At 42.8% G+C, this 16,860-nt stretch overlaps 1 long non-coding RNA gene across 1 annotated transcript; it reads right to left on the bottom strand.

Moving 5' to 3' along the window:
* Window positions 1-2,722: 2,722 nt before the first annotated feature.
* On the bottom strand, window positions 2,723-9,634 carry LOC116282041 (uncharacterized). Its single transcript, XR_012077007.1, has 2 exons — window positions 9,549-9,634; window positions 2,723-3,436 (listed from the first exon to the last, which is right to left on the bottom strand). It is a non-coding gene; the product is annotated as an uncharacterized lncRNA (long non-coding RNA).
* Window positions 9,635-16,860: the final 7,226 nt, after the last annotated feature.

Below are 16,860 nucleotides of genomic sequence, written 5' to 3'. Positions count from 1 at the left end.
CCTGGGCCCTTCCGTGTTTATCTCTTGCAGGTTGCTGAAATAAACAAGTGAACTTGCTTTATTGCTTCTAAGCTAGACTGCACCGAAATATTGGTATAATCAGAAGAAAAACATTTGTAAAAGAAGCTCTGGGAGTCTTAGATAGTCATCATTTGACAGATAAAAATCAGGAGATTCTGGGCTTATGTTGATTACGGAGGTGAAGGGTGGTCTTTAAAAAAAATTAATTCCTCAAAATGATATTATTTCTGTCCCCACGGTGGAGGCCGAGTTTCAAAAGGCGATCTCCCTAAATCCAAGCTCTTCCGCATTACAAATAAACTAGTATTAGCCCGCACCCCTGAAGCAGCAGCAAGGGCTGTTTTTGCTTCAACCCATAGCACAGTTCAGAAGGTCAGACGTGACCACAGTATCTCCTGTTATTTCAGGGCTCATATGTGTTTGCCTTGGCGCCATTTCCCTGGCATTTGGTTTCCGTTATTTTTCCATGGGTTTGGCTTGCAGGAATCAAAAAAGCATATTTTTGAAAGTAAGCGAAGTTCGTCAAGATGAAGTCTTCTGAACTGGCGGTGACTGGACCCAGTGGGAGGCAGTGCATCCCTCCTCGTTGACGCCCAGCATCAGGGCTCTGACCCTGCAGATGGCGAATGTGAGTGATGGCGGAGGTGGCGGACCGTCCCGCTCCGCAAGGCTGTCCAGAGCCTCATACTTGTTCCCCAGCCGGACTGCAGTGATGCTCAGCTGTCTCCATTTAGAGTTACCCATTGAGACGAAAGCTAAACACTCGGGAGAGTGGAGGACCTCCTCTGATGAACCCTTTTCCATGTTAGCCTCAGTGACCACTGATCGTTGTTAATGGGACGAGACGGAGATGGGCCCATTGCTGTGACTTGCTTTGGTTGCTGCTTGGATCCCTTTGCAGAGTGTGTGTCTGGGAAGTCGGCACTGGCTCTGCATAAGGCATGATTAAGATCACTACTAGGGGGGCTAAACTGACAGCAGACACCTCAGGGCCAGATTTTATCAGCCTGGAGGCGCCATATAATAGAAGAGGTGGTGAATTTGACCAAGCAGTGAAAATGTTCTGAGTCTCTGTGTTCTCGTTTTCAATATGGGGAGGATCTTTTCTCCCCTCTGTGCTTGTTACAGAGAGTGAGCATAAACACGTAGTGTTTTTAATACTAAAAATGTTGCATCGATAGTCAGAGATCCGGGTGGCAGTGCAAGTCCTGTCATTTCCCAGGCTGTCTGGGAGAGTTGTTCATTGTTCGGGCTTTGAGTCATTTTGGCCTGGGTGGGAATTCTGACGCCACTGTTTGACCTTAGGCAAATGTCTTTACCTCCAAATATTCATTCCCCTTGATCAAATGGGGATTTATTCTTACCTTATAGGGTTGATATGAGGATTAAATGACAGATACACGTAGCATTTTGGTTGGACAATATGAACTTACTATTTTAATGGTTGAATATCAGCCTTTTCATGTGTTTAACCTAATGTTGATTCTTTAAAAGTGTTAGCAGTAGTAACTATTATTACTGTTGATCAGTATGACCTGGAGGGAACTACTTCAGTATGTCTCAGTTTCCCCATCCCTAAAAATGGACACATTAAGATTTTTGCCTGCTTCCTAGAATTGCTGTAAGGTTTAAATGAGCTGATGTATGTGAACTCACTTGGAAGATGATAAAAATAAGGAAATTATAACTTAAAAGTATTCTTGAAAACTGGGCATCTCACTTATTCTGGGAACGTTAGAGCGGTATGTCTGCACAGTACGAAACTCGGGAAGGGAACCGATTCACAGAGAGAATCCCTTTTCCCTTGGGATTCACACAGGAAATTGTTTTTTTAAGCCTACTCTGAGCTCAGCGCCACCCCAGCATCATAGAAAACGGATGCAATGATCCCCGTGGCTCCCACCAAGGACAACCTTGCATTATCACTCAGGAGATGTGTCACACCATCTGCGTAGGAATAACCCAACACTTACATATACCGATCAACATGCCAGATTCTGCTAACATTCCATACGGGCGTGATCTCATTTCATTCTTGGTGAGATCCCAGTTTTTCACCGGAGAGGAAGTGATTATCCTAATTTCTACCCCAATTTTTCACAGGTGAGGAGACAGAGGCACAGAGAGATTAAATTACTGGTCCGAGTCACACGGGCATAATTCAAGGAAAGGTGACTGTGAAAAACCTCTGTGGTGAAGAATATGTACAAAACACAACACATTATAACAAATAACAAAAAATTTTATCTCGAGCTCTTTTGTGCTTTTCTGCCCTTCACTTTTAATACAGACTTTTAAACGAATTCCTGAAAATTCCTCGTAGAAAATGTCTCACGGCTTATGCTGAGGATGGATTACCCACGGTTTTTGATTCTTGACCTCATTTTCATCCCTGACACTTTGGGTGGCCTTGGCTGGGAGAAATAACTTCCCCACGTCTATAGTTTCTCCACCTATAACATGGATCAAATAATGCCTCCATTGAAAGTATGTTGTGGAGACTAATTATCATAAAGTCATTTTTTGTATGCCTCTGATGCAGACTGGAAACCCAAAGGGCCACCCAGACTTCAGCCCTGTGGTAAAATCTTGGCTTCTCTTAGGCAGAGACAAGAGTATTGTTTCTTGGGGGGCTTCCAAACCCTCCTGCTGTCTTCTCTTTGCACAGGGCAGTGCTGGGTCTCTTTTTTCACATGCAGCATTACTGGGAGTAAGTTATGTAAATACCCTGTGGTCAAGGAGTAAGTGATACCATTTATTACAAAGTTATGTGGGAAGCGTTTTTAACTAGTAGGGATCATTCAGGCAGTGACGATGTTATTTGATGTGCTTGTGATCCAATGGTGAGAATCCTGTCCCACAGAGGAAAAACTTACAAAGGATGGGATGCTTTCAGGGCAGAAACAGAGAATTACGTGGATTCTAGAGTCTCTCCTGTCCAAGGGACGCACAGTCTAGGAGCTTAGGTACCACTTAGGAGCTCATCAGGAACGCAGAATCTCAGACCCCACTCCAAGACCCCGGCATCGGATTCTGCATTCTAACAAAACCCACAGGTGGTTGTGAGGCTCATGAAAGCTGGAGAAGAATCTCTCCTCTTTGAACTGTCATGGGGATGACACGGTGTGTGGTGGAGCTGGGAATCTATCTGGTCCATGTTTATCAGGCTTCAGCTCCCGCGTTCTCTCCTCGCCGCTGCTCTGTCTCCTCTCAGTGATGCAGATAGGGTTTGATTTATTGCTGAAATGCAACCTGACCTTCCGGGAAGAGGTCTGCCCATGGCTACCAGAGTAGGGCTCATACTCCTCAGTTCAGGAAACTTCTGGATAAAAGCAGCTTTCATCACAACGTTTATAATTTTGTTCCATTTGTGATCTGCTGCCTTTACTTTTTAAAAAGTTTGATATCTCCTTACCTGAAAAAGAAAAAATGAGAAAGCAAGATGGGGGATGAGGCAGGTAGGAAGTGGAGAAAGAAAAGAAAAAAGAGGAGAAAGGGAAGAAAAAGCAATCATTTAAGGAAACAATATTTAAGACTAATTATGCATCCTGGTTTTGGGGTAAATAAATTTTTTGTTAACATTTAAGGGCTGATGTTTTATTTAAAATTAAAATATTTTTTGTTTTTTTTGTGGGAGGGTAGGTAATTAGGTTTATTTTATTACTGGTTTTATTTTAATGGAGACACTGGGAATTGAACCATTGAACCCAGGAACTTGTGCATGGTAAGCATGCACTCTACCACTGAGCTACACCCTCCCCCCTAAAATTTTTTTAATGAGGATCTTTTTTAAATAATTGAACAATATCAGTGAAAAAGTATGCCAGAACAATTTACTCCTTTTCTCTCCTATGAACTCATTTATTTTTAGACTATTAAAATGACCAAACCAGGATGAAGTACCCAATAAATCTTTATATAATTGTGACTTGATTTTGATTGCCATTCTCATGACACTGCACATAACTGTGGCATTTATTCCTTTTTCAAGATAATTTGTACGATAGCCAGAATGGTCTTTGAAATATGCAAATTTGAACTCCCGACGATTGACTTCATCTAGATGTTTGATGATCAAGGGCTGTTATTATAAAAAGACAAACAACCAGGTAAACCATCCCTTCTGCTGGAAGTACACACCACAGCCCAGGAAATAGTCTTGCCAAAAGGAAGGAGCGGAGTCTCATCAAGATTCTGTATCTAATTACCAACGTACGGGTAATATAGAGGTCACATCACTGTCACCTGGGCCTTTCGGAATGCTTGCCCTTGGGTCAGTCTGTCTTGGAATCCAGCTGCCGTGCAGCGAGAAGCCCCAGTCACATGGAAAAGCTCCGGGTAAGCACTTTGGTTGACAGCTCCAGCTGAGCTCCCAGCTGAGAGCTGTCGTGAGCTGTCAGCACGTGACCATCAGCCATCTTGGACATCCAGCTGACACACAACCACAGCTGCATGAGAGACCCCCAAATGAGGCAACCCGCAGAACCAAGAGAGTTAACAAGAAATGTTTTGATGCACTAAGTTTTGGAATGATTTGTTAAGTGGTATTGTGGGCTGAATGTCCCCTCTGCCCAAATCCGTATGTTGCAGTTCTAATCCCTGCCCCTCAGTGTGGTGGTATTAGGAGGTAGCAGACCCTTCCACCAGACACTTCCTGTATCAGTAACTCTTTCTTGTCTCCCATCCCTCCACTTCACTTTGCCCTCACCTGGGGATATCTGTCTCATGCCTTGTGGCTGGGGGTTGGGAGATCTCTCTTCAGATACAGTTATTCTTTCTGGCTAAACTCTAAATCTTCCCTTACTGACTTAAGGACTTCAAAACTAAAGCTAAGAAGAGACTTAAAAATGTCTACTTTTCTGCACTATCTCATTCCTTCTCAAAGACAAGGATCATGGAGATTACTATTACTTAAGTGTCGAGGGCTGGGGATAATGAAACCTAAAATAAAGGAGGAGAAACTATTAATACAGAAAAAAAAAAAGATCTTATCCTAACACATAGCCCAAATCTCAGCTTGACGACTTGCCTTTAAGTCCATTTGTGGAATTTGCGTCGTCAAGTTCACCCAGTCAAGGCACAGTGGCTGTGAAGTGGATGGAGAGTGAGCCTGGAGCCCTGGGTTCCTATATCCCCCTTGCTCACACCCAGCCCTAAGACCTTAGGCTAGTGTCTCCCCCTTTCAGACTACAATTTGATCAACTGAAAGATGAGTAGGTTAGAGTAGAACATTGAATTGAATAGGAAATACCATTTTGCTCATATGTTAAGTATTATTCTGTAAGACATTTGTAGAATGAGTGCATGTGTGGGGTGTGTGTGTGTGTGATGGGTCACAGTGTAAAATGTATTTCTCAGGGGAGGGATGATCAGAAAGTTTGAAAGTCACTGGACTAGAGGACACTGTGCTATAGGTCTGTGCGTCATTGGCGGGCAACGGTGAACATTGGAGTGTGAGATTTCTACCGCAGGGGACTGCTGCTGCTGCAGGCAGTGGGGATGGGGCTGCTGCATCCGCGAATGCTGGAGGAACCCACTTAACTCTCAGTTATTTCTTCTTCTCTAGCTAACTTAATTTTGTGTATTTTTATTCTCTTGTTTTTTTTTCTCTCTCTTATGTTTCCCCCTTTTCTTTCTTCCTTCTTTTTCGCCTCTCCCACTTTCCTCTCAACTTGATAAGGGAAAAATGTGGGGCAAGAGGATGGCCGTGTCCCAGGTCTTGGTTTAGTCCCTGGGATGAGTCCCGCCAAGTGTGGGTCCTTGGCTTCACACTGGAAAAAATTCAAGCGTGAGCCACAGTTGAGTAAATGTAGATTTATCCAGAGAGACACATCCTCCATAGACAGTGCAGGCTGTTTTAGAAGGCGAGAGAAAGGCCATGAGGTGTGGGGTTTGGGCGCTCTGTTTAAAGTAAAGGGAGTTACACTCGCCGCAGACACAGTGCGATCCTTCCCTCTCAGCAGGGACGGGGGCCTCCAGGTGGGAGGCTGTTAGTGTTTATGGGCTCGGTAACGTCATGTGCTAACAAGTGGGAGGATTATTCCAACTATTCTGGGGAAGGAGCTGCGATTTCCCAGGAAGTGGGCCACCGCCCACTCTTCGACCTTTTATAGGCAGCCTAGGAACTCTCGTGGCGCCTGTGGGGGTGCCATTTCCTAGGCTAATGTGTTATAACGCGGGTTTTATGAAGCTCAAGGTCTCCTGGGAGTCAAATCTCCCACCAGCTTGGGCCTCAAGGCCTACTGGGAGTGGAATTTTCCTCCATGTTGGTGTTAATGGCCGTGTCATTCTTTGAATGTCCGTGCCCTGCCCGCTTCCTTCTGTCTCACGTCTATCCCCCTGGATTTCTCCTTTATTCTTCCTCTCTCTCCTTCCACCGTGTTGCCTTGTGGGTACAGAGTTCATTGGCGTGCTTTCCCTCACGTCAGCACTAAAGACACCCAAGGTATCATCAAGCCTTTACAACAGATGCTGCAGGCACCATGTGGCCCATCAGCTGGCCGCCTCGGCATCACCTGGGAGCCTGTTAGAAGGCAGTGTCTCAGGCCCTGCCCCAGACTCACTGAAATAGAATCCGCATTTTAACAAAACCCTATGTGAGTCCTACGAACATCCAGGTACGAGAGGCACTACTCCATCATTGATCATCTTCCTAAGCAAACCTTTGAAAATCTGTCACCAAGTCCCTAAATCCAGTTATCCACAGATGCCATCCAACAGCATGGTCACGGAAGGCACTCCACTCATTTGGAAAATAGATGGGCTTGGGGTGGGGGAGGTATGGAGATGTGGGGGTTTGAAAGCCTACGTGGAGAGGTGGTGGCTTTCCCTGGGACTCTGGACAAAGGATGTTTAGTCATGGAGGCAAATGTCTGGCTGTCCTGATAAATATCAGGTCCCTTCTTGTTTGTCAGGGCATGGTGGGGGATGTGGTTTGTGGTTTCAGGACCTGCTGTATGTTGTCAGACACCGGCCTGAGGGCATGGTGGTTGGTTTCAGTTGGCTCAGAAAGGGGCAGCGTTCTCCTTGTTCTCCTCCTCTGGGAAACATGGAATGACTTGGAGCTCATCCATGGAGGGTGCCTGTGTTACAAGAATGGTGGCAAGTCCTGGATTTCCTGGGACAGTCCCAGGTGAATACCCACTTCCCAGAAAAAATGGCACTGAAATCCTGAAATGGAAACTCAATTTGACACCAGATGGTTCAGAGTGGTAAGACGGAGGGCCCTCAAGACACAGGCTCAACATGCGTATTTGTTCTAGATTCCTCCTGATGCGTTGGAAAAACCCTAAAGCTGATCACATGATCCAGTGCTCTAGGCTCTGCAGCTCCTCCTTGCACTTGGCTCCTGTCAACTTCAGGTGGGGCTCAGAAAATACTTTTTCTCTTTCTGTCCCACTCAGAAGCTACAGGGCAAACCTCCTGGTGGTGCTAATGGAATTTCAGAGCCCAGTGATGTTTGTCAGTCGTGGGGCAGGCCCCGGCAGATCTGGGCTGAGGAAGCACCAACAGGTGGGCTCGGGGGGTGCCTACACTTGGCTGGAACACCCTGTGATGCTGTCTCGGGGAGCTGGTATTTATTTTTCCAGTCATGCTTAGTCCCGGGAGGTGTTCGATTTCATTAAAGCCTTCATGACTCATGACCCTAGGAAAGCTCCGATTCCACGTCCCCACCTCCTCGGCCCCATTTGCCTTGCTCTTCAAAATGAAAATAGCAAAATCTCTTAGAGTGTGTACTTGTTGAAAAGGACGTTTCTCGATGAGTTTGAGGAAAGCACTTTACAAGCTCCAAAGCACCACCCAGCTGGGAGGTGGGATTGTTATTCTGAGCAATTTGTTTGTGAAGGCTGATTTTCCGCCAATGTTTTCAAATAACCAAACCACGCTCCTCTTTCAAACAGGCTCATCGGAGGCTTATTTCCTTCCTCTGCATTTGCTGCCAGGGCTCAGAGAGTGTTTGGAATTACCTAATTTAGAGTCAGTTTTGGAGACATATGAGAGATTTGGCTCTGGTTAAGTTTTACCTCATTTTTGACCTAAACACCCCTGTCTGACTTGGTTTCCAGGCTCATTTATCAGACTTGGTACAAAAAGTCAGCTGGCTTTTCCAGAAATCAAAACCTCCCTCCACAGGCTGTTGTTTTGCCATTATTGAGGAGATTTAATAAAACATATGAAGACTTTTCAGGCAAGCGCCAAAGAGGAATTTTAGAAATTCATTGAATTATCAGCTATACCTTTGGGACAACTAGCCTTTAAGAGGTGACCACTATGGAAGTCAGTACTTATTTGGAATACACACACACACACACACACACACACACACACAATCACAGACCAACAAATATATCACAAGGATCTTAATCATGTTACCTTTTGGGAATGTAAATTGGTTCAGCCATGGAAAACAGTATGGAGGTTCCTTGAAAAACTAAAGGGAGAGCTACCATATAATCCAGTAATGCCAGTCTGGGGCATATATCTGGAGGAAACGCTTATTCAAAAAGATACATGTACCCCAATGTTCACAGCATCCCTGTTTACAACAGCCAAGATGTGGAAGCAACCTAAGTGAGTCACTTTGCTGTACACCAGAAACTAACACGACATTGTAAATCGACGATACTTCAACTTAAAAAAATAAAAATAAAGAAATAAGAAATCAATCATCATCTCTTACCATTTCCCTAGTGTATTAGTACACGCTTTTTGTCTATTTGTTTTGTTTTATTTTGTTTGGGCAAGAGTAGCCAGTAAGTAATCAGTAATTTGTACATTAACTTATTCGTTTATAATTCAGTCAGTCAAAATCTGCTTGGCATTCAACTTTCAATGGCAAAAACCACACGGTCACTGACCCGATTCCAAAGGGAGAGGCAGTTGAATGTTAATCAAAGAATCACCCAGATGAATGTAAGCAAAACCAAACAAAACCCACTGTGATAAGTGCCGTGGAGGAGAGGAACATACGTTGAAGGTAAGGGACAGTCTAAAGGAGACCTCTCCTGGTCGGGGAGGATCTGAAGGAGGAGGAGCAGGGTTTTGGTGAAGGGGAGGGAAGTGCAGGGGTTTTCCAGCTAGAGAGGAGAGCTTATGTGGGGCCCCTATAGCAGGAGAGATGCCGGAGAGTTGGAGGAACAGAAAGAAGTCCAGCGTGACTGCTGCTCAGAGCGTGGCCGGAAATGAGGATGGAAAAACCAGCCGTGTAAAGACTACATGGGACCTTATAGGTAGCGCGATCACATGATTTACTGCCCAAATGGAAACACTTGTGAAAGTAAAGTAAGGGGCTATTGATAATGACCCAAAAAGGCATGAATCCCAACTATTCTGGGTAAACCAGGACATACGCTCCTCTTCCTAAAAGACCATGCTAGGGATTTTGGTCTTCACCGTAAAAGCAATGCTAAAAATGTTAAAGGGCTTAAGTTTGGGGATGAGAATAAAGGCATGATCGCATTTGCATTTTGGAAAGATCTTCCAGGTTACACAGTCAAGACAGGAATGGTGGTCATTTCTTTACATACCTAGAGTCCTGGTTTGATTTGGATAAACCTTCTTTAGGCTCCAGCCTCCTTTCTCTGCTCTCATCCCAGTGCTCGGTGCACATCTGTGCAGCAGCTGCAAAACTGGGATTCTAGAGGCTCTGGCTAATTTGTAGAGTTATGGGGTGGTGCCTGGCAATGCAGTGCTCCCATTAGCGCTGCTCATGTCCACACTGTGAGCCCAATGCCTTCCACATGCTCCTGTTTTATTCTGACCCCTCTGGGGTCAGGCCAGCAATGAACTCTATGGAGGAATTTGGGCCAACCTAGTGCCTTTCACTGCTAAAATTTTCAGAAAAAGAGGGCCTGTGCATGTAAAATCAATGGGAACCATGTCTCGAACCCACCAGGGGCTTTATTCACATGCTGGTGTCTCTTCTTGAATTTCTTCTCCGCCTTTTGTAGAGTCACAGAGTTAAAGGGGCTTTCAGAGATTCTGAATTCCTTCCACAGCCCCTTGAGGAGTGGTTGTCCCAGCTCTGACTGAGCTCTTCTGGGGGCCGTGAACATACTCCCTGCTAAGATTCCACCCTGGTTTGCTCACTCCTCTCTGTCTCCATTTCTACCGCTCCAGCCCAAGCCTCCATCGTCTCTTGCCTGGACCAACGCAGTGGCCTCCTCTGGTGTCCCTGCTTCTGCTACCATCTCTCTCTCAATCCTTCTCCACACTGCAGCCACAGTGCTCTTTTAAAATAAAAAATCAATCAAGTCAGTCCCTGTTTAAGCCTCTTAACAGCTTCTCATTGCTTTTTTTTTTAAATTGAAATATAGATGACTTACAATGCTGTTTCTGGTGTACAGCATAGTGATTCAGCTATACAGATACATTTCATATTTCCATTATAGGCTATTACATGCTATTGAGTATAGCTCCCCGGGCTATACAGTGAGGCCGTGTTGTTTATCTGTATACGGCAGTTTGTATCTGCAAATCCACTCTCCTTACTATAAACACAAAGCCCTGCTTTCGACCTGTTTCTCCAACCTCCTCTCTCACCATACTCCCCCTCACACACTGTGCTTTAGCCCCATTTGCCTTCTTTCATTTTTTCCAGACACCCAGACTTGTTTTTTTGCCCCAGATCTGTTGCCTGGAACTCTTTTTCCATTATTGTTTATGAAACTGGCTCTTCCTCTTTCGTTAGGGCTCCACTCAAGTGTCACCTGCATGGGAAGGTTTTTCCTGGCTGTTTGCTTATAGTAGGTCCTTCTTACTAATCTTTATCTCAGGTCCTTTTGTTGTTTACTTTATAACATACACTTCGTGATTTTTTTTTATTAGTTTATTTGACTGTTTTGTTTCATCCTATCTCTGAGGGTGGGGACCGTGACTACCTTGTTCACAGCTGTATCCTCAGTACACAGCACAGTGCTAACATGTAGTAGGTGTGTGTGAAATAAATATTTATGGAATAAATGGACAAATGATAGTGAATTACTTTTTGTTTAACAGTTCCACTTGCTGAAGTAATTTTTTTTAAATGAAGTAATTTCTTAATTGAAGCTTTATATTCATGGTTAGCTTTTATTACAGTTCTCTTCTGAATTCCTTTTTCATAATGAAGCGCCTACCCACCTATTTGAAGACCATTATCTTATCTGTTACAAGGCTTCTTTTCTCTCTTGAAAACACCGCTAGTTCTAGAATTACCATATGATCCAGCAATCCCACTCCCGGGCATATGTCCAGAAAAGCTGAAAGCTCTAACTGGAAAAGATACATGCACCCCGATGTTCACAGCAGCACTATTGACAATAACTAAGACATGGAAGCAACCTAAGTGTTCATCCACAGATGACTGATAAAGAAGATGTGCTATATATACACAATGGAATATTGCTCAGCCATAAAAAAGAATGAAATAATGCCATTAGCAGAAACATTGGATGGACCTAGAGATCATCCTACTAAATGAAGTAAGTTAGACAGAGAAAGACAAATATCACATGATACCACTTATACCTGGAACCTAAAAAAATTAGTACAAATGAACCTATTTACAGAACACAAACAGACTCACAGACATAGAAAACAAACTTACGGTTACCAGTGGGGGAAACGGGGGCTATAAATTGAGAGTTTGGGATTAACAGATGCACACTGCCATAAAAAAAATCCCTAGTTCTTACAACTCTTACCCTATAATGTGTTATCTTCTTTGATGCATCCTATTGTCCTTCCAGCCTATCGAATTCTTTTTGGATTCAGAATCTGTCATCTACCATAGTGATTATGTCCCCCTCTCATAGGCCACTTACATATTTGACAACTATGCTAGCTAAGTCCTCATAAAGCAAATGTGCTGAATGTCCCTAGAGAGAGTCCTTTCTTCAGGCATTGATAACTTAATAAGCCCATGGGAAAAACTAGATACCTTTCCATTAAATAGAAGGCAAAGGGTTGAATACTTCAACTAAGAAACTGAATTTTTTCTATAGCTGTCTCGACAGCATTTCCAATCGCATGTATTGCCTGCTTCACACACTCATATTTGAAAGTTATAAATTATGGTACATAATAGTAGGTGACCATTTGTACGGCGGTTATGCAGACTGTGTAGCAGCATAGAAGAATGATTCTGCTATGTGATGTATGGTGAATGGCAAAAGCACAAAGCAAAATTATGTTATGAGCAAATTCTTTTCTCCATTTTGAAATATGTGGTGTTCACATTTATAATGAAAAACATACATTTATATAAAGACTTTACTTACATTCCTCTTCTAAAATTTAGTGCTTCATATTAAGAATCCTGACTTTCTCATAGAAATAGGGATCAGAGGATGTTCTGTACATACAACTGGGAGAATCAATCCCCTTAAAAATGAGTTTGTGTCTCCTTTTCTAAGTTTGTGGTTTCTTTCTTTTGAGTAGTCCTGACACTGGTTTTCTATGAAGTTTAATTTTAGGAAAAATGTGAGAGATAAAGCTTTTTTAAAAAAATTGCTTGAAGAGGCAGAGGTAGGTAGGTTTACTTATTTATTTTTTTAATAGTGGCACTGGGGATTAAACCCAGGACCTCCTGCATGCTAAGCATATGCTCTACCGCTGAGCTACACCCTCTTTTAAAATTGCCCTTTTCCTTTTACCTTTTCTCTGGCCTCAGGTAATGACATCACACTACAGCCACTGATTTCATTTCCAGACTTCGTCTTCATTCTCCTGACCTACACCAAAGCTTACCGGTCCCAAGAGTTCTCTCCTCATCCCATCTATCTCTATCTCATTATGGATATTTCCTTGCCTCCAGAGACTCTTGATCATTATAACGATCTCTGAAATTCAGAAAAATGCAAAGAAGTAGGAAAACATCACTCATTGTTCAATCATGTAGAAAGGGCCCCTCCCTCTATTAAAAGAAAAAAAAATCCATTTGGCTTAAGGAGTTTATGGACGATAATGCCTTAGTCTCTCTTTCCCCTGTGGAAACTCTATTTCATTCCAAATTAATAGTGGTCTTTAAATTCCTGTTACTGGTGGCCATTCCATCCATTGTAATGGGGCTGCCGGGAAACAGGGGCTGTTCGCCTTCTTCCAATGAAACCAGTAAGGCAGCCACTTACTCTGTCTTGGAAATGCATCCCTTCTCTTCAAGATCCCTTGTGGAGACGATGCAGCTTAACACTCTTCCCCTATTTGCTTATTCAGTCACTCATCTCAGCCCTCCCTTCCCTGTCCGAGGCAGTTTGCCAGCTCCCAATGGTGTCTCTTAGGGACAGGCCACCCAGCTAGGCTGTCTTCTCTGGATTCCTATTACACTTTATTGTCTCTTTCACTTGCCTTTTTCCAGCCTTATATTTCCCTTGAGTTGTTTTTTATAAAGAAGGCCTGCCTGTCATCCAGATACGACTCCAAGGGCCAAATCTGGGCTTTACACAGGAAAATTTCACTTAATCCAAATGCTCGAGGCCATCGTGCTGGTGTATTGCAGTCAATGTACACTCAAAACTAATAGACAAAATTTCCCCCAGAATGTATCCAAGATAACTGACTCTTCTTTCATGTCTCCATAATAAAGACTAGAGAATACTGTGAAATTTTTCATATTTTTTGAAGTTTTTTCTGTTTCAGCATTCTGGAAAGGTTCTTATTGCCTAAATTTGCAAGTTGAAGCATGAATATAGGATCCAAGTTTGCATCATTTCACTTACTCTTTACCTCCATTTACTCAACAAGTCAATGAAATATGATGTCGATGAAGCAACAGCATCTTAAAAGTCATGCAGGACCTACTCACATGCAGGCAGGATAGCAGGGCAGCAGCCCCAGATCAGGGAAGTAGATGCACTGAGCTTCCAAGGAAGAGGGTAAGCCATGTGCAATATTTTATGCGTCACAGTTCAGATGGTACAGTGTGGTGTTGGGTCCCAGAGACTCAACTCTTGACTAAGGGCAGAAACTCATTTCAGTGTAGTTTTTTTTTTTTTTAATATCTATTCATTCATTCTCTTTTGAACTCCTCTGGGCATATGATTGAGGAGCTACTGTTGAACATGTAATGGATGAAAATATAAAAATTCAGAGTCTGGTGTAAAGGAAGCATTCAATAAATGGTGGCTGAATAAGTCAGTACACACATTTGAACCTTTTCTATGCCTCTAATTTGTTGAGTGACCTTGGAAAGCTGCTTAACTTCTCTAAGCCTCAGTTTTCTGAGCTGTAAAATGGGGATGTTAGCACCTTTCTTATAGAATTGTTGTGAGGGTTAAATGAACCAATGCATATAAAATACAAGATGGAGTGATTTAAAACAAATAGTAACAATAATAGCAGTAATCCTTGTAATAATTGTTAGTATTGTTGTTGGTATGAAATGCCAGTAAGATAAGATGCCTTCTAGTTATATTCTGGTGTATTGAAGTTTTTATTATATTTCTCTTCCATTGCTACAATCTAGTTGCCTAGCACATGTCTGAGTACACTGAAGGGCCTCAATAAATGTTTGTTATTGTACCTTGCTAAAGACAAAAATAAAATCTATTCCTTTCATCCTTTGTCTAGCCCTTCAGACCATACAGCCTCCCTCATTATTTCCTGGATTATTGCAGGGAATCTGATTAATGGTGGCAAAATGTTTCATGTATGATGAACACCAGATAAGTCCCATTAGGCTGACAGTGTCATTTATGTCACGGGTATATTTCTGGGGAGGACGTGCTTAATGATTCCAAGAGGTTGATCCGCCCCAGCTGGAAGCAATGACCTCCAGTGGCCTGGTGAAATCTGGAGAACAGAGAAATAGGTTCCTTGAGAGAAATGATACAGCTCTGCAGAAACATCTTAATCTACAAAGTCCTGTCCCTGTGTTGTACTTCTTGCTCTTACGATGGGCCAGTCCTCCTGGTATTCATGCTCTTGTGTAGCCCCCCACCCCCTACCTTGATTCTGGGCTTGGCCATTGGGATATTAATCATGTGATGCATGAAAGACTTGATAAACGCCTGCATATGGGAGCATGTCCTCTAGGAACACTTCCTCTTAGAATCCAGGTTCCATGCTGCAGACAACACCGAGTGATGAGAGGCTAGGGGAGAGACTCTGAAGGACGGGAAGCAACTTAGACTTTCCTGCCTCACTGAGCTCATGGCTGAAGGCAGCACTTGAATGAGCACTGCACTCTACACTCTAAGGAGCAGATAAACCTCCCTGCTAAGTCCAGTCAACCCATAGGCTTGTGAAATATAATAACACATTGTTACTTTAAGCCATTAATATTTGGGTGGCTTTTTATGTAACAATAGATAATGGATGCATAGTCTCTTCCACTCTTCCTCCAGAACCCATGGGCAGACCAAATGGAAGCATCCCCTAGAATATTTCAAAAAAAGGAAAATCTTGATATTTCCAATAGTTAGCCCTTGTTTAGCCTGGGAAGAGATTATTTATTTCCTCAGATGCCTTCATTCTTCGAATGTAAATAGTGAGACTCAAAGAGAAGTAACTTGTCCAAAAAAATCACTTGTCCAGGTCTCCTGATCCAACATCCAATGTTCCTTCCATGAAGAGCCATCAGAATTTTAGTTTCAATGGGAATTTTAAACCAAAAATCATGTCATAATGTCCAATCTGTATATAACAGTTTTTTTTTTAAAAATCTGTTTAGACAAAAATCTCTGTTAGCTGGAGATGATCCCTTTCTAATTTTAAAAATCATAATCTAACTACCTCATGAGAATCATGTTGCCCATGTAAATAAATTGCTCATTTAACACAGGGGACAAAGTGATGGCAAAAATACCAATGGCTGTCTTCAGAAGGAACAGAGAAATAATTCACACTGATTCTTGTTGAAAGTTACACTAGACCTTTAAGAGCGCAAACTAGGCCTAACCTGCAAACTCATTCATTCAGCACCCATGTACTGGGCACTTCCTTTGTGTCAGGGACTATGGTGGGCGCTGAGATCTGCAGTGAATGAGATAGTCTTTGCCCTCAAGAGCATTTGAGACAAAAGTGACCTATTGAGGTTCACAGAGCTAGTTAGCATTCGATCTGGGGCTTTACCTGAGGGTTGGGTACCACAGTGGCTGCCAACCCAATGCCTGATGGCCCTCTGGAGTTGTCGGTCATGCTTAATTTTAGGCTTAAGGTCATCCCTTCGCAGGGCACATTTTCTTTCAGGCGTGTATCTTCTTTCGAGATGGTAGTAGTCATTTCTGGGGTTACTCTAAGACTTCCTTGTATATGTCAGGAACATCTTTCTCACAGATTAGCTTCAGCTCTTCTCCCTCTCATTCATTAGGACAGGGTATGATCTGTGTTCCAGTGGTGGAGTTGCATTCCTAAGAAGCCTCTTCATTAAAAAAAAAAATCACCTTAAAAATAATTATTTCCAAGAGAAAATACAAGATTTGTGGCTGATGAAACATTCAGACTCACAACAATAGAGTAATTTTGCCTGCAGGCATTTCAATAATGCTGGTGTTTTTATAGCTTTAAGTCTATAGTCACAAAGCTAAACATCCCTGTGCAAATCCAGCCTTGATTATATCTAGCTTTTGATCAAGAGGAATGGCCTTTGTTTTTCAATCCTCATCAAAACTATCACTGGCACAAGGCTTCTTGGCCATTTTTATCACATTTTTCACCCATTGTTGGATAAACATACCCCAAAGTCACTCAAACAAAGCAGCAGATAGCAAGTACTTTTTTCTCTTTGTCTGATGTAATGTTAGTTCTAGCATTACAATAGCATGCATAATGAAAATCATGTGCCCCATTATTTATTTGACAAATATTTTTTGATGCCTGTGTAGTCAGGCACTGAGGATATAGTGGTAGGCAAGGTAGACA

This window comes from Vicugna pacos, chromosome 10 (genome assembly GCF_048564905.1).
Source record: "Vicugna pacos chromosome 10, VicPac4, whole genome shotgun sequence".
Classification (NCBI taxonomy): domain Eukaryota; kingdom Metazoa; phylum Chordata; class Mammalia; order Artiodactyla; family Camelidae; genus Vicugna; species Vicugna pacos.
The sequence above is the reverse complement of the archived record's forward strand: the minus strand, read 5'-3'. Positions and strand labels throughout refer to the sequence as shown.